This window comes from Protopterus annectens, chromosome 2.part1 (assembly GCF_019279795.1).
Source record: "Protopterus annectens isolate FY-2018-M chromosome 2.part1, PAN1.0, whole genome shotgun sequence".
Taxonomy (NCBI): Eukaryota; Metazoa; Chordata; order Ceratodontiformes; family Protopteridae; genus Protopterus; species Protopterus annectens.
In genome coordinates this window covers 1,674,778,087-1,674,796,540 of record NC_056729.1, presented here as the reverse complement: position 1 = coordinate 1,674,796,540, position 18,454 = coordinate 1,674,778,087, and the positions used below count along the sequence as shown (strand labels likewise).

The following is an 18,454-nucleotide window of genomic DNA, read 5'->3' as shown; positions in this document are numbered from 1 at the left end:
AACCTATCAGTTTACGCCTTTCCTCCTCTGCCTCTTCTACCTAAGGTCTTCCTAAAAGTCAGATAAGAGAAGCCAAAGATGTTATTAATTGCCCTGGACTGGCCCCGCCAATACTGGTACCCATTCCTAAGGAACTTGGCTCAATACCCAGCTTGGACCTTGCCTCAAAGACCACAACTACTGTCCCAGCAAAACAATCAGATCCTGCACAATCAACTGCAGACTCTGAACCTGGCAGCATGGCTAATCATGTAGTCAGACAAGCAACACCTCTCAGTAAAGCTGTGATCGATGTCATTTTGGAAGCCAGAAGGCCTAGTACTAGAAAATCTTATGCTGACAAATGGAAGAGATTCTGTGCTTGGAATCAAGCACAAGGAACTGATACAGCAGAACCAAATATTCCTTGGATATTACAATACTTAACTGAGATGCTTGACAAAGGCCTATCTTTCTCATCAATCAAAATCCATGCCTCTGCCATTTCAGCTCATTGCAAAACAAAGCCACCAATCTTTTCTCATCCTTTACTAAAGCAGTATCTTAGAGGAGCCAAAAATTTAAGGCCTCCTAGAATATCACCATTACCTGCATGGGACCTCAATTATGTGTTGGAAAAGCTCACCCTGCCTCCATTTGAACCAGCTGCTACCGCTGATCTAAAGTTCTTATCATGGAAAACAGCTCTGCTACTAGCAATTACTTCAGCAAGAAGAGTTTCAGAGCTACAGCCCTCATGGCTGTAGAGCCTTTTATCATATTTTACCCAGACAAGGTGTCTCTGAGGACAAATCCTACTTTTATGCCTAAGGTGGTTTCCAGTGTGGCTCTTAACCAAACAATTAATCTGCAAACTTTTTATCCAAATCCGCAGAACAAGGGGGAGAGAATTCTGCATTCCTTGGACGTACACAGCTAAGATTCTACTTGAGCAGGACAAAAGCTCTAAGAAAAACTGAGCAATTACTAGTGTCATATGTTGCAGGATCAGAAGTAAAGGCTATTTCACAGCAGACAGTTTCAAAGTGGATAAACCACTGCATCTGTTTCTGCTACTTACACCATGGTAAACCTGTGCCCAAGGGCATTGGGTCTCATTCCACCAGGGCTGCAGCTACTTCAGCAGCCTTTCTCAGTGGAGTACCAATCAAGGACATTTTAGAGGCTGCTACTTGGAGTTCTGTTCACACCTTTACAAAGCATTACCCTTTGCCTCTCTACTCTTAAGTCCAGGACAGGCTTTGCCACTGCAGTGCTACAGGGTCTTATAGCCGCACCTAATGCTGTTTAGCTCCAGCCTCCCAACCATAGCTTTGGGATTCTACCCAAATGTAATGACTGCAACAGTGAAACACGAAGAACGTAGTACAGTTGTGTACACTTACCATAAATGTAGATGTTCGAGTGTATTCACTGTTGAAGTCCAGGTTACCCTCCTGCTGTCCCCCCTGTCATTCTGAAGTTTATCTTTCCTTCCCTGTCTTCTCCAACCTATGTGGTGCATTTGCTTGTAGATGAAGGTAAAGTTTATATTGATGCATGTATATGTGTGTGTGTGTGTGTGTGTGTGTGTGTGTGTGTGTGTGTGTGTGTGTCTGTATATGTATATATATATATATTTATATATATATATGTATATATATATATATATATATATATATATATATGTATATATATATATATATGTATATATATATATATATATATATATATATATAATTTTGCTACCTTTTTTGGGGGCACCAGACATCGGGGCAAGAAAAACTAAAGAAAATGGTGTCGGCTGCATGTTTTATACCCCTGACGTCATGGAAGAGAAGACAGCAACCGACACTTGACCCAAGACTTTGGAATTCAGGCCGACTGAGGGCATCCTGCCAGCAGATTACCCAAAGTTAATGACTGCAGCAGTGAATACACTCGAACATCTACATTTATGGTAAATGTACACAACTGTACTGTTGCATTTCTGGCGGAACACAGGATTGCTTTGACGGCCATCCTACTTTGATGACGTGGTTGAGCTTTTGCAAAATAGGATCAGACTTTCTATGATCTAAATGTAAATATTGGAAGAGCGTTGCACCACAAGTATTAGTATTTCATCTGAGTATTCAAAACTTGCTAAACAACCAAAATGGCAAAAAGACAGCTTCAAAACAACAGCTTCAATAACAGGCTTTTACCATGTTGAATCCACAATATATGAAATATAGAGCTTTGCTGTTGTAAAAGTCAAGTGGCGTTGTAATTCCACAGCTTTAAAACATATGGATGTCATAAAAACAGAAAAAATGAACATAAAAGTGAAGAACCCTTCTGATGTAAACAATGGACCACGCTTTCAGCTTTTTCAAACCTCTTGAAAAAGCTGAAAGCGCGTGTCCATTGTTTACATCAGAAGGGTTCTTCACTTTTATGTTAGTTTTTTTGTTTTTATGACATCCATATGTTTTAAAGCTGTGGAATTACAATGCCACTTGACTTTTACAACAGCAAAGCTCTATATTTCATATATTGTGGATTCAACATGGTAAAAGCCTGTTATTGAAGCTGTTGTTTTGAAGCTGTCTTTTCGCCATTTTGGTTGTTTAGCAAGTTTTAAATACTCAGATGAAATACTAATACTTGCGGTGCAACGCTCTTCCAATATTTACATTGTTTTTGTTCTGCTGAGCGTTCTTTAGCGGAATTCACTTCTCTTTCTATGATCTCTCACCTCATCAAGTCTTGTGGTAGAAAAATTGCACACTTCCATGACATCAAAATCAAAATTCTCTGCATCAAGCTGTTCTGTGGTATTTCTGGGCGATCTGGATAAGGTAGCAGCCAAATAAAGAAGTTTACCTTTTGTATAGGCCATTTTGAAATTATACTTTTGCAATTTGAGCATCATTCTTTGTAGTCTTGCTAGAGCTGAATGCATAGGTTTCTTTAAAATAGTGACTAGAGGTTGATGGTCAGGTTCTGTCTGGATAGCTCGGCCATCAGTATAATCATGGAACTTTGAACTTGCAAACACAATTGCCAAATGTTCCTTCTCAATTTGAGCATACTGCATCTCAGTTTGGGTAAGAGTTCCAGATGCGCAGGCAGCAGGTCTGCCCTCTTGAAGAATAACTTCACCAAGACCGAACTTTGAAGCATCACGGGAAAGAACTACTGGTTTGTGGAGATTATAGTATCTTAATGTAGGCGGGTTAGCAGTTTGCTGTTTGAGGTTATCAAATGCTGTCTGGTGGTGGTCTAACCTTGACCAGGCAACATTTTTGAGTGTCCGCTCTCTTAAAGGCGTTGATAACTCACTAAAGTTAGGGATAAATTTGCCCAAATAGTTAACCATACCAGGAAAACGCTGTAGGGCCTGGACATTGTCTGAAGCTGGCATCTCTCGAGTGGCTGCTTGCTTGGAAGGGCATGGTCGTAAGCCTGTACTGGTAAATAAAGTACCTACATAAGTAATTTCTGCTTGTCTGAATTTGCATTTAGAGGATCTTTAAATTCACTTCACACGCTCTGTCCAGAACTTTCCTGAGGTTTCTGTCATGCTCTGCTTCACCATTACCTCCAACCAGTGAATCATCAACTACTATTGCACATGGGTAGCCTGAAAAAATTTGCTCCATTGCATGCTGAAAGACTTCACTGGCAGAATTTATTCCAAAAGGCATCCTGCAGAATCTGTATCTACCAAATGTTGTACTGACTGTAGTCAGTAGTTAAGATTTTCAGTCAAGCATTACTTGCCAAAATGAACTCTTACATCTAAGACAGAAAACACAGTGGCATTTGGCATGAGGGTGGCAATCTCCTCGACTGTACTCATAGGATGATGTCTCTCTAATGCCTTATTCAAGTCTCTTGGGTCAATGCATATTCTGATTTCATCTAAATTTTTCTTATGAGCAGCTACCATGGCAGACAACCACTCAGTTGGTTCTGTGACTGGACATATCGCACCTTGCTGTGCCATTTTGTCTAACTGGACCTTGACTGTGTCCTGCATAGCTACTGCAACTGTCCTTGATAGTCTGACCACTGGACTGACCTCTGGGTCTTGTTTCATAGAGTACACAGCTGGAAGTTTGCATAGCTTGCCGTCAAAAACATCAGCATACACTGAGAAAATAGTGTCAGTAAAGCTGGAACTGGAGCATGTGCTTACATGATGTACTTCTTTGGTAAAAAAAAAAAAAAAAAAAAAAAAGCAGTTTCATTCTTAAACTGTCTCTGAGACCTAATAATGACTGCACAGGTCTTCTGACTACATAAAATTGCAAGCTGTAATGTTCCCAGCCGAATAGCATGAAAGTTGTACTGAGCTTTCGGTTTGGATCTCTTCACCTCCATAAGCCACAAGTTTTGTATAATTGGCCAAATTAAGTTGCTCACCAGCCCTCACTTCAGCAAATTTTTCTGCTGGCATTAAATTACACTTTGAACCATTGTCTACTTTGAGCTGTGTGGGTTTGCCATTGATCAGGACAGTACAAAATACTTCATTCTTTGCTAACAAATCTACTGCATTAACCTTTTCACCAACCACTGATACACTGTCTACATAGAAAGTAGGGTTGCAGCTTTTTACATGATCAACTTGTTTTTTTGAGTGACATTTCTTAATAACTGAATGAGACTTACTTGATTTATAAAACTTTTGAAAATGGTTCAATTTTTTACATTTGTGGCATTGCTGACCAAATGCTAAGCACTTCTCTCTTTTAGAATCACAAGATTGGCACCACAGTTAACAATGAGACCTGACTTTGGTTTTGCTGACTCACCCTTGTACTGGTGTGAGCATACCGTTTTTACTGAGCTAGTCTTGGAACACGCTAGAAAGCTATGAGTCCTCCCATGGGAACCCACAGGCATTGCAGCCACCATGTGCTTAGGCCTGTTTCTGCTTGCCACGTGTTGCGTGCTGTCTACGTTTGCTCTAGATGCTGCTGAAACCATGCTTTTATCAATTGCAAGCATACTTGTGTGTCTTTCTTTGAGCTCATGGATTTAACAAATCTGGTATGGCTTTGCTTAACGTTAAATCACTGTCAAGAAGCAAGATCATTCTCACTGCAGCACTATTAACACCACACACAAGCCTGCCATTTATTAACTTTCAAGTCACCAAGTCTGCACGTTTTAACTTTGTTTCTCAAGTCAGTGATATAAGCTGCAAAAGTTTCACCTGGCTTTTGGTCTCTTGTATAAAATGTGCCTCTCTAGTGTAATATTTGTCTGGAGGTTGCACATTTCTCTAAATTTAAGTTTTAAGCACTCCGGTTCCTCCCTTGTTTCAGTCGGTACCACAATATGGCAGTTTTCCCCCTCTCCTGCATATACTTCTGTTGCATACACAAATTAACACTGTTTTCACTAGCCTCTGACCCAACTAAGTTAAGCAAAATGAATGCCCTTGTACATGCATCTGTGTCAGAAAAAGCTGCTTGTATGAAAATGTCATATTCCTGTTCGAGTACTCTCCAATTCTCTGCTGTATTATGATCAAACACAAGTGGACTTGGTCTGCGAAATACCTCTATCATATCAGCACACATTAGTGAAGATGCTTGGAATTATGTACGGACATATACACAAAAATATATATGCCAGTACTTGTAATTATGCCCTGTAGCACAACACACTCATTGAAATAACTGCGCTTTGCCAAATAAGTCCACATAGCACAAGAACACACTGAAATCACTGTACTTTGTGAAACCACTTTTTATCAGTTTAAGAAATACTTCGAAATAACTACTTTGTGAGAAAACTGTACATAGCACAAAAAGCTTAGAGTAAGAAACACTTTGAGATGAATGCAGCCCACAGATAAACTACACAGCACAAAACCCTTCACAATGGCTGTACTTTGCGAAATCACTCTGCACAGTGTAAGAAACCCTTTGAAAAGGCGGCACTTAAAGTTAATATACACAGCTCAAGAAACTTTTTGAAATGGCTGTACTTTGACTGCACTTTGCAGTATAACTACTTTGCACACAGCAAACTCTTAATTGCACTGTAATAAAGCACACATTCTGCAAACACTTTGCACACCTAAGGTACTTTGAAAAACTGTAGTTATGCTTTGAATGGCTTCGGTCAATGCAAAATAGTAGTTTGTGCCCAAAACATGGTCTTTTACTAAAAAACATGCAGTCGCCTTGCTCATTAAGCTTAAATCTGATGATGTTAATCTTCTTTCATTGATCACTGATGGATTTGATTCCGAGCCCTCGGAACCAAGTCGGCCTTTTTACCAAGCTTGCGCCAGCCAAAAAACTCTTGAGCCAAGTCTCTACCCTTCTCCCTGTTACCTCAGATCTTGTTTTCCACGTAGCTGTAAAGCTATGTTTCAGGCCGAGCTCTCAGCTAAGTGAAACTTTTTTTATATTTGTATGAAAAGTTTTGGATATCTTTATTAAGCGATTAGCTTTTCCTAGTGTCTTTTCTTCTGTCTGACCTTGGTTTTTCCTCCCTTACCCTTGTGGTATTTTTTCAATACCATAGTTTGTATTGTTCAACCTGTTAGCTGTCTTTTATTCAGGTGTTTTCTTTCTTTTCTCTATCATACCAGTGTATTGTTATATTTGTGACTTTTTTGAACGGAGTTAACTTTGATTATAGTTGGATTATACAGTTGGCCTGTGGTGTTTTTTTCTCTATCAAGTTGTCAGATAAGAAGGGTACTTCAGGTTTTAAGCATTGTACTTCATGTAAGGGCAAGTTACCTAACAGTGATTTTCCTGATGACTGTGTATACTGTTAGGGAGTGTCCCACCTTTTGGTGCAAACTCCATGTGACATTAGTCAGAGTACATGTCAGAGTTTCAGTCAACGCACTCTTAATGAGCGCAAAAATAAACTCATTCTGAAAGGGTTACTCAAGTCTCCCTTCTCAGAGGCCATTTCTGTGATGGAGGTCTCAACCCCCCCTTCTAAGGACAAAGCGAGATCCCACTCTGTTCTTTCTTCACCATCGGGTGATCAGAGCAAGCTTGGTTAATTAAAGGTCCCAAAGTCATCTTCGGAGCATAAATCAGCCTCTTCTGCTCCATCTTCTTCGGCTCCGACCATCTCAAAACCATCGATACTGGCGCCCGTTTTGGCACCGGTCATGCCTCTGTCACCAGTCATAGACCTTCCTACTCCTATTTCGACTTCGGCACCTGTGGCCACTTAGGCTCAAGGCACACCAATTACGTCAGTTTCTATTTTGGAACCGACCGTTTCAGCTCAGAGTGCCACTTCGGCACCGAGCATTGTACCGACCTCACTGGATTTGACCCCTTTACTTCTAGTCTCAAAACTAGAGACATTGGTGCTGGCAGACCTTGCACCAAGGACCCAGTACTCCCCCTCCGTAGATCCATTTCTGGGCTAAGCGTATAGCCCCTTCATCGAACATCCTGACTCCCTGTCCCGATTGTCCACTAGATCCACCATGAGCCTTTCTAAACACGAAGTGGTGCAGCTTGTAGACCAGCTGATGTTAGCCAGGGGCCAGAGGGATTCCCTCACTTTCTAACACCCATCCACCTGCAGGTCTTGGGTTGCCTTATCCACTGACACCATCTTACACTCCTCCTTCGACCATCTTGGTTCCAAAGCCTTCTGCTCCGGCATCTTTCTTGGAACCCATCACCTCGGCGCCTACGGTGTATCTCACTCCGGCTTTGAGTTTGTCCCTTTGGTCTTCGTTTCCCTCTGAACTGGTCCTTCCTCAATGTGGGGATTGAGGGATGGGTGCATTGGCCCCGGGGTACGGAGCCCAACTTTCTCTTCGGTTCCATCCTCTGTGCCGATAGCTGTGTCCACGCCGATCCTGCTTGAGGCTCCATCCGTGGGGTCGGGTTCGTCGGAGCAGGTGTGACCCTGGTCCCGAGGTTGTCTTTCTTGGTTCCGGGCTCCCATCCCTCTTCGGGCAGGCCTGCCTTCCTCATGATGGAGCGGGCTCTTGCTTCTGGCAGCACTCCTTCGATGTTGGAACCCCAGTTTTCACCCTCTGAGCTACAGTTGTCACACACCACCACCCTGGGGCACTGGGCAGAGAAGCCGCATGACACCCTTGTTCAGGGTACCTGCTCTTCCAAGTCCTCTTCAAAGACCCCCACTAAGGAGACCCCTCGAAAGACGACATGCAAGAGGAAGCACATGGACTCATCGGAGGAGTCCTTAATGGAAGACACGGATTACGATAATGGTGAAGGGTCCCCACAGTCACCTCCTGATGATGTCTCCTTTGGAGACATCCTAGAAATGTTAAAGCAGAGAGGTGACTGGAAGCCCTCCAACCCTTCGTCTGAGGAGTCCGTGTTCCTGCAGCTTTTCGTGTCTGGCCTCCTACCTCTTGGATGACCCCGCCTGCAGATGAGCTCGTCCAGCACGCTTGGAAGAACCCTGATTCCATTGAGGTGATCCCTCGGAGACCAGACAAAATTCTTTCCCCTCCCGAGGAGAACCCGCATTGGTCCAAAGGGTTACCAGTTGATGCTATGGTGGTGGCGGTGGCGGCCACGAAAAAGGATTTGGCTGAGGAAAGTTCCGCTGTCCACCTGCCCAACAGGGAGTCCCGGGTGGTGGACAGACTTGGGAAGCGTGTTTTTGCATCAGGGACCTTTGCCATACGGTCCATGAATTATTTGGCACATTTTACGAGGCTCCAGCGGGACTTGATCTCCGAACTCTTTGGGACGCTTGCAGGACAGTTGGCTGATGAGGTCAGGGACAAAGTGGCCTCGCAGCTCACAACCCTGGCGTTAATATCCAACGCGTCAATGAGTTGCTGTCACATGCAACCGAAGGGGCGGCTAGCGCAGCGGGGTTCGGGCATTGTTATGGGGCTTCATGCATGGTTGCGTATTTGTGGCCTCATGGGACCCCTTCAAGTCTTCCTTTCTGAATGCTCCCATCGAAGCTTCGTCCCTTTTTGGCTCCAAAGTGAAGGACACGCTAGCCAGGTGCGAGCAAGATGGAAAGACCCTATCTGCTGTAGGCCTACAGTTTTCCAACCCTCAACGTACCTTCTCCAGGAGTCAAAGGAGTGGAACGATGTAACATAAGAAATCTCAGGGTCCCTTCTGTGCCGCACGTGGTGATGATACTCCCAGAGGCAGAGGGGGTAACAACTCCGGAAGATGCCCCTATAGAGGCATAGGGGGTCCTCGTAATCAGGGCTCTGGGGATTCCTTCTCTAGACAGCCTTAGCGCTCCTGAGGAGCAGCCTGCTTACCTCTGGGAGCAGTCGGGGGTCGTTTCTCTCTGCACCAAGCTGCCTGGCAATCCGTCACCACTGATCATTGGGTGCAGCACATTATCACCAGAGTTTACACCATTCCCCTTATCAGCTAAATTTCCCAAGAAAACTTCCCGACGTTCCACCCAGTCAAAGGGAAGAAGCAGCTTCAGAGATTATAAAGCTGACTCAAAAGAGAGTCATCCAACCAGTCCCACCAGACCAGCGCGGATCCGGATTTTACTTCAGATTCTTTTTGGTGCCAAAAAAGAAAAGGGACTGGTTCAGTCCAGTCTCTCTTTTTTAAGAGAAGGCGATTGGATGGGCTCTATAGATCTCTGAGATGCGTATTACCACATCAGAATGGACAAACGCTCCAGGAGTCTACTTTGCTTCTGGCTAGGAGCCAGTCATTATCAGTTCCATGCCCTGATGTTCGGTCTCTGTACAGCCCCCAGAGAGTTTACGAAATGCATGGCACTGGTAACAGCTCACTTGAGACTAAAAAGATTCCAGGTGTTTCCATGTCTGGATGACTGGCTCCTTACCGCCCCCCACCAAGCATTTTCTGGTAACAGCACTACATTATACTGTCTCTCTGGCAAAATTGTTTGGAATAACGATACATTGGGAGAAATCAAACCTTGTTCCCTACACAACAAATAGAGTTCATTGGAGCAGTGTTCAATACTCAGTCCTGTCTGGTATCTCTCCCAATTCACAGACTCCATCGATTGAGGCTTCAACTCCGGGTGATACTCTCTCAAAAACAACAGTTTCTGCAAGGGAAGTTCTTCAGGCCCTAGGTTCTATGGCAGCGTCAATCCCAATAGTGCCTCTAGCAAAGCTACACATGCGGATTCTGCAATGGCGCCTTCTGTGTCAGTGGTTCCCAAACTGTCACCCCCTTCGTTACCAGATTTGAATAACCAACTCCTGCAAACAGGACCTGCTTTGGTGGATGATGCCAGACATAGAACTTTGGAGTCGTCCATTTCCGTCTCCTCAGCCCACAGCCATTGTGACCACGGATGCTTCTCTGATCGGGTGGGGGGGCCATATCCAGGGAAAGACTGTCCCAAGGCACATGGTCCACCTCAGAGCCCCACCTGCATATCAGTGTTCTGGAACTGAAAGCTGTGTTGTTAGCGTTGCAAGCCTTCCATTCGGCTCTCCCTTCCGAGACAATTGCAGTTTAATCAGACAATATGTCAGTGGTCTGGTATATCAACAAGAAAGGAGGAACCAAGTCCTGCCCCCTATGTCGAGAAGCCATGAGAATTTGGCAGTGGGTGATAGCTTCCAACTGCTTTCTAATAGCAGTGCATATCCCGGGGAGCTCCAGTGTGATTTTGGACAAGCTGAGCAGATACATCCTCATGCCTCACACATGGTCCCTCAACCCCGAGGTGGCGTCAGCAATCTTCAGCCACTGGGGCCAGCCCTGCTGCTATCTTTTCACCTCGCCATGAAACACCAACTGCAGCAACTATTTCACCCTACTTCCCCTGGAGGGGAGTCACTGAGGGATGCTCTGACCCACAGGACTTCTTTACGCTTATCCTCCCATCCCTCTGATCCCACAATTTCTAAAGAAAGCTCTTCAGTTGAGATGCAAGGTGATCCTCATAGCCCCATTCTGGCCTCGATAAGTTTGGTTCCCCTTCCTTTGGCCTCACCTAGTATACCCACTGTGGATTCTGGACCCCTCTACCAGATCTGATTACTCACCCCCAAGGGTTGCGTCACCCAAATCTGTCTAGTCTCAAGCTGACAGCTTGGTTTCTCCACTTCCACTAGTAGCCAGGCAAGCTAATCTCTCCTCACCTATTCAAGACATCATTCTGGCCTCTCATAAACCATCCACCAGAAGACTATACCAGGATAAATGGAAAAGATTCTCCATCTGGTCCAAGGATAACATACTAGACCTGTACTCGGCTCCAGTTACTGCAGTGCTTCAATACTTGGCTAAGTTTTTTGATAATGGAGCCTCTGCCTCTACCGTATGAGTACATTTAGTGGCAATTTCCAATTTCCACAATGGTATAGATGGCACCCCTCTTATCTCTCTCCGCATTTGCAAGGCTTTTCTCAAGGGGACTTCTCATATCAGGCCTCCTGTCAGACAGCCCTTGGAACCATGGAACCTCACTCTAGTCCTTCAGTCTTTAACTCAGAAACCTTTTGAACCTGCTGTGCACTGTGACCTAAAGTTTTTGTCTTGGAAATCCTTGTTCTTGGTAGCTATCACGTCTGCCAGAAGAGTCTCGGAGCTGCAGGCATTGCGTATCAAGAGCCCTCATCTGGTCTCTCATAAATACAGTGCATCACTTTGGACAAATCCATCCTTTCTCCCCAAAGTTGTTTCTGAATTCTCCATAAACCAGACCATTGACCTACCAGTGTTCTTTCTGAATTTTGCCAATAGAGGAGAGTACTGCCTTCACTCTTTAGACGTACATAGACAATTGAGATTTTATGTAGACCAGACCAAACCTATTTGTAAATCTGAACAGTTTTTCGTCTCCTGTTCTGGGCCCAGAATGGGAGAGGCTGTTTCCAAGGTTACTTTATCAAAATGGCTAAGGGACTGCATACGTTTCATCTATTCCCCCAGTAATGAACTTATGCCAAAAGTTAAAGCTCACTCCACTAGATCTATGGCAACATCTGTAGCTTTCCATTCCAGGGCTTCCATGGAATGACATCTGTGCAGCAACTACTTGGGCTAAGCCTCATACCTTTATCAATCATTACAAAGAGGGAGAGCTGCCTTCGGCTCAGTGGTACTCAGGAATGTTCTTCCATAAGGGCCGCCCATTGACATCAAGGTAGCTTGGGATTCTGTCCTATCAGTGATGAATGGAAAGACGATTAACATCATCAGATAAAGAAGTTTGTCTTACCATAACTTTCCATCTGTGTTGTTCATTTGCGCAGAAGTGGCCTTGGCTTTACTTCCTTTTCTGTTGCAAACTCGATCTGAGGTAACAGAGAAGGGTGTTCTGGGTAGAGACTTGGGTCGAGAGTTTTTTGGCTGGGGTGAGCTTGGTAAAAAGGCTGACTTGGTTGCAAGGGCTTGGAACCAAACCCATCAGTGATGAATGAAATAAGATGCACAACACAGATGGAACATTATGGTAAGACATGACTTCTTTTTTTGCGCTTTTATTGTGCTTGGAATGCCCTTTTAATCTCTTATCATGCTCATTATACTTTTCTTTTGCCCATTTTACTTTAAACATGCTCGTTATGCAGACCAGAGGTAATTCTGAGCCCCACATGAATATTTATTTATTTTATTTAACATTTGTTTACCAGGGTAGTCCGGCTGGACAACTGGTGTCCATTTTCAGTGGAGTCCTGGGGAGAAAAGCTCCAGATGGTACAGAAAGTGAAAGTAATGACAGTGATTAATTACAAAAGTATGAAATGAGATGGAGAGACATTTACAGTAGCATAATTGGAAGCATAGTTTATGAAGTTAATACAGACGTCTTACTCCGTGTAGAAGAACATATTGTAACAAAGTATATACAGAGCTTAATATAAACACTATGTACAGTAAGCCGGGTTGTAGCTATATGTGCAATATTTACAGATGTCATTAGTTGTTAGACAAGTTGGTGAAACCCAGAGCGTAAGGGAGTAAGTGTATGGTGTGCTATAAGGTAAACTGTAGTATTCTGAGTGGTTTCGGCTGGTGGGTTGCAGTTACAAAGGCGGTTATGGTAGAGGTAATCTTTAAGAAGGTTTTTGAATGCCAAAGTTTGGTTTTGCATTCTGAGGTCTGGAGGGAGGGTGTTCCATATTTTTGCTACTAAGTTGGGGAAGAGAGAATCCCCTGAACTGTTTTTGCAGGGGGTGGTAGTAATCAGTGCCTTATTGTTAGATCTTAGCGTTCTGTTGGAGGTATAAAAGTTTAAGAGACCAGATGGGGCAGGAGTTTTCTCTGGATAGTATAATATTTGGTGGGCAAGTTGAGTTGGTGGTACTGTAGTAGGTTGGGGAATTCAAGACAGTGTAATAATTGTAGGGATTGGCAGTGGTGGGTACGAGATTTGGCATTATTTACGAACCTTGCTATTTTGTTATCGCAGGTAGTAAGTTTGTTGAGGTCGGATTTATGTTTGTAAGTACTGGGGATGCGTAGAGTAGTGTGGACAGGAGGTGAGTTCTTGCAATGTCAATTTGTGCCTTAGAGATGAGAATCTTTTTACAGTGATATAGGGTGCCTAGTTTTTTGTGAACTTTGGAGATGGTTGTAAAGATGTGTTTATTGAGTTTTAGTTGAGGGTCAATTGTGAGTCCTAGAAGTTTGGCCTCTGATACTGGGGAGATTACTGTGTTATTGTTAGAGTATAGAGAAGTTGGGGTCACTGGGCTTTGGTTGGTGAAATAACATAAGTTGGGTTTTTCTTTGGATTTAATATTAGTCGTTCCTTTATTTAGCCAATTTTCAATGTCTGTAAAGGATTCTTGGGCTTTTTGCTGGAGGAGCTGGATGTTTGGGCTGAGCAGATAATGGTTGTGTCATATGCATTTTGGACTATGTTTGCTTTTGTTGTAGCTAAGTGTAGCTGATTTGTGAAGATGTTGAAGAGCAGGGGGCCTAAAATAGAGCCTTGTGGGGACCCCAGGTGTAATGGAGAGTGGGGGGGTAAGGAGTTGAGCCATTTGACAGACTGTTGGCGGTTGCCTAAGTAACTTTGGAACCAGAGTAGGGAGGGGCTATCGATGTTAAGGTCGGATAAATAGGATAGAAGTTTGTTTTGGGAAACTTTATCAAATGCTTTAGATAGATCTAGGAAGGTAGCAGAGACTAGATTGCCTTAGTTCCTGAGTGAGTTGACTGTGTTGATGAAGTTAATCAGGGTGGTAGTGGTACTGTGGGATGGGCGGAATCCATGTCGGGATGTGGAAAGGAGATTGTTAGAGAGAAGATAGATGAGTTGGTGGTGGATACATTTTTCTAAGATCTTAGATGGGGTGAGAGGATTGTGATGAGGCTGTAGTTGGAGAGGTCAATAGAGGGGACCCCCTTTGTGAAGGGGAATGATGATCGAGGCCTTCCACAAGGATGGGACTGTTTTTTCTTTGATGGGTCTGTTTATTAGTAATGAGATGAGGAAAGCTGTGGCCTGGCATGCGAGTTGAAGGTATTCATCGGGAAGATTATCGGCTGCAAGGATGGTTGGTGTGAGTTTAGATAGGTATTTTTGAATGATGGTGGTTGGAATTGCTTTGAGGGAGAAGTGGGTGGTGTTATAAGTGGCTTTAGAGTTTTGTGGTGGGTTGAGAGTATCTGTACTGTTTATTAGTTTAAGTATAGAGGTGGTAAAGTAGTCATTAAACTTGGTGGCTATTTCTGAGTTTGTGCCATCTGTATTGGGGGGGAGGGGGTTGGCTCTTTCCAGGTTGGAGGGGGATGTTCACTGCAGCCTAGAATTTTTCAGGGTTGGAGTTGTACCTAGGGAGATATAGTGGTTATGTTTGTCGCTCCTAATTTGCTTTTTTGCATTATTACGTAATTCAAGGTAATTTTTCCTAGATGTGGATGTCTTATGCTGCCGCCAGATTTTCCGGGTTTTATCCCTGTCCCCCGAGTAGAGCTTTGGTAGATTTTTTAACCAGGGAGCAGGATTATTACGTACCCTGATGGTTTTGATTGGGGCTAGGTGGTTGAGGAGTTGTAGTTTTATGAAATACTGTGGTTTCGAACATTTTGTGTAAATAATGTTTTGTGTCTTTCATTTGATTAATAATACGTTTTGTGCTTTACAAATGCTTCATTTCATTTTCTGTGCCAAATAAATCATTTGTGCAGTTTTTGTTACCTTAAGTTCTTTTCCGGCCTTTTTTGTCTGTCTGATATCTGTTTCACTCAGCCTGGTTGATCTGGCTTCACCTGCAACTCTGCACCTCATGGCTTGACGAAGTTGCTCTCTTAATCCCTGTTCTGACACCATGTCGTTCGTCTGGTCAGGATAACCACACTTTCATGGGTTCAGTTCAAGCAGCTTTATTGCACGCATACACATCAGAAATGAGGCTTTGTAACTTAAATCTAAATAAACTTATAAATTGACTACCGCACTCATATATGTTAACACTCTGACTGTTCTCTCAAAATGGCACTGCTGCCTGCATGTGCTCATTATTTATATGCACGTGCTTACATCTGGAAATGCTTCTTAAAGGTACATACGCACACACTTTTCTACACCTGGCCAACATAGTGGAGAAAGGTCTCACTCATTCCTGCATCAAAATCCATACCTTGGCCATCTCTGCCCACATCCCTCCAATTTATTCCCACCCTTTACTGAAGCAATTTCTTAGGGGAGTTATTCACACTAGGCCCCCAGGATGAAACCCACCCCTCCTTGGGACCTCAACTTTGTCCTAGAAAAGATAACTTTGCCTCCTTTCGGGCCTGCAGCCTCTACCACCTTAAAGTGTCTGACTTGGAAAAAGCCCTGCTACTGGCTGTCACTTCATTCAGGAGGGTCTCAGAGTTGCAGGGCCCTAATGGCAATGGAGCCTTTCATCATCTTCCCCAAAGACAGGATATTCTTCGTGTTTCACTGTTGCAGTCATCACGCTCTGCTTATCTGCCTGCAGGTAGCCCTCAGTCGGCCCGAATACCAGAGCCTTAGTATTTCTGTGTCGGATGCTGTCACTTCTTTCTTGATGTCAGGGGTATAAAAACAGCAGCCAACGCCATAACATCAGTCTTTCTTGCCAAGGAGGAGGCTGAAGCAGTAGTAGTTCTCAAGTGCTGGTCGGCCGCTACCTGAACTTTTCATTTTTGAGTTGAATAATCCTGAAGTCTTTTAAAGTTAAGTACCCCATTGGGGATCCTTTTTTCTTGCTCTAACCAACGTCAGAAAAAGTTAACAATTGTCTTGCCTGTGGAAAGCTAATACCTCACAGAGATTGCCATTCTTACTGCGTCACCTGTTTAGGCTCAGACCACAACGTCCATCGCTGTCGGTTTTGTGCCTTATTTAACGCCCAAACCATTCGTCATTGGGCTCTCTTTGCAGGCCCTAATGGCAGTGGAGCCTTTCATCATCTTCCCTAAAGACAGGTTCTCCCTCTGAACTAATCCTTCCTTCATCTTCCACTGCATCTCTTTCTGTTACCACCATCATGACAATAAGCCCCTTGATTTGATTAGTTCACACACTTCTATGGCCACAGCAACTTCTACAGTATTCCTCAAAGGGGTTCCCACTAAGAGCATCTTGGAGGCAGCCACTTGGTCTTCTGTGCATGCTTTCAATAGGCAGTACCACTTGGCAACCTTTTCCAAGTGTAAAGCAGGTTTTGAATTTGCAGTCCTGCAAGGAATCCTCTCCTCTCATTAATCTCCTTCCACCCTCTCTCTCTGGGAATCTTCCCAGCAGTCAGGACTGCAACAGTGAAACATGAACATAGTACAGTTGTGTACACTTACCATAAATGTAGATGTTCAAGTGTATTCTCTGTTGCAGTCATCTTTCCCTCCCACCTACCCCCTCAGCGTACTGGATAGGCTACTAGAATCAACCAAGGACCCTACACTTCCCAACCCTGGTTTAGGTCCACTCTGCCTTGGTCCACCTTAGGTACACTTGGGGCCTCCTTGGACTTGTACTAGCTTGGTACTTCTAGGGTACACTTGGGAGCTCTTCATAAGTAGGTCAAGAAAATACTTAAGTGATGATGCACGCTGCCTCCCTTTATACCTGAGCATTCTGATGTCGGTAAGGGTGTCCACCAGCCTGAGAAGTGAAAACATTTTTCTCTGGTAGTCGGTCTGCCCAAGGGCTTTCATGGCAGGAAATTCCAATAGTTAGGACTGCACAGTGAATATACTCGAACTTCTATGCTTATGGTAAGTGTACACAACTGTACTTTTTTCAGCGCTCTTAAAGCTTTGCTTCAAAGTATTCACATCCTCAACAAGTACCAAATACAGTGGCTTCTATTCCCTTATATTCAAAGGAGAATGGCTCAGCGATGCACTTGTACTTATTTGTGTTTTTCTGCATTCCCCCTTATTTGAGTTCCATCCTGAAAGCATGACAGTGCAGAGGAAACGTTCTTGTAGCTGTCTGCTGACGCTAGCAGATCTAGTTCCCAATGGATTGACCTTGTCTGCTTGAGGTGCCACTGCATCTGAAATTCCTCAGGACGTATGAGTTTGGAACTTCATCCAGAACTTCTTGCCTTTTGCCTAGCTCCTTGGTTATGTAACTTCTGTTGATGGCTTCTCTGACAAGGGGAGTACCTATCCTTAACATCTTCCCAGAGACTCTGCACCTAAAAAACTTGTAGGACTTGTTTTGTGGTATGTGCCACCAGGAAGGACCTAGATCTCTTTATGGATGTTCTTCGTGTTTCACTGTTGCAGTCATTACATTTGGGTTATCTGCCTGCAGGTAGCCCTCAGCAAGTCTGATTATCAAAGTGCGTCAGATGCTGTCTCTTCTTCCATGACATCAGGTCGTCAGGAGTATAAAGCATGCAGCCGATGCAATTACATCAGTCTTTCTTGCCACACGGTGCCCGAAGCAGAAGCAGTTTGCAAGTGCCGGTCGTCCGACTCGTGAAATTTTTGTTTTCGAGTTTCAGAACCGAAGTCTTCAAAAAAGCTAAATACCTCGTTGGGCATCCTTTTTCTTGCTCTAAACAAAGTGCACCTACAAGCTGAATTCATGCCAGGCAAGCTGAATTCACTGGCAGACCTAAGCAGAAATCTCATGGATCCACACGAGTGGAAAGTGGAACCAAAGATATCCAACATTTTGAGAAACAAATTGGGGAACCCAGAGATAGATCTGTTTGCCTTCCCTCAGAACTACCAATTGGGCAAATTTTGCACAAGGACTCCCCACAGTCAAGCTTGGAAAATGGATGCCCTGTCCTTCACCTGGAAAAGCCTTTCCCCCTCTGCCCCTCCTCTCGAAAGTTCTGCTAAAGATCAAATAAGACAAACCAAGGACAATACTGATTGCACCAGACTGGCCACGCCAACACTGGTACCCCCTCTTGCGCAGTGTGTCACTGCTGGATCCATGGCACCTGCCTCAGACCCCTTCCCTGCTGTCCCAGCAGGAGGGCCAGATTCTGTACCCCCAGCTTCAAACCCTGAACCTTGCAGCCTGGCAAATTCCCTGAGTTCTCCAATAGTATCCCTCAGTAAGCAGGTGCTAGATGTCATTC

General features: G+C 44.1%; 1 protein-coding gene across 8 annotated transcripts in view; it reads left to right on the top strand.

The window, feature by feature from the left end:
- Positions 1 to 18,454, top strand: part of RERE (arginine-glutamic acid dipeptide repeats) — a 3,515,893-nt gene that overhangs the window by 3,476,233 nt on the left and 21,206 nt on the right. The gene's annotated exons all lie outside the window — the stretch shown is intronic.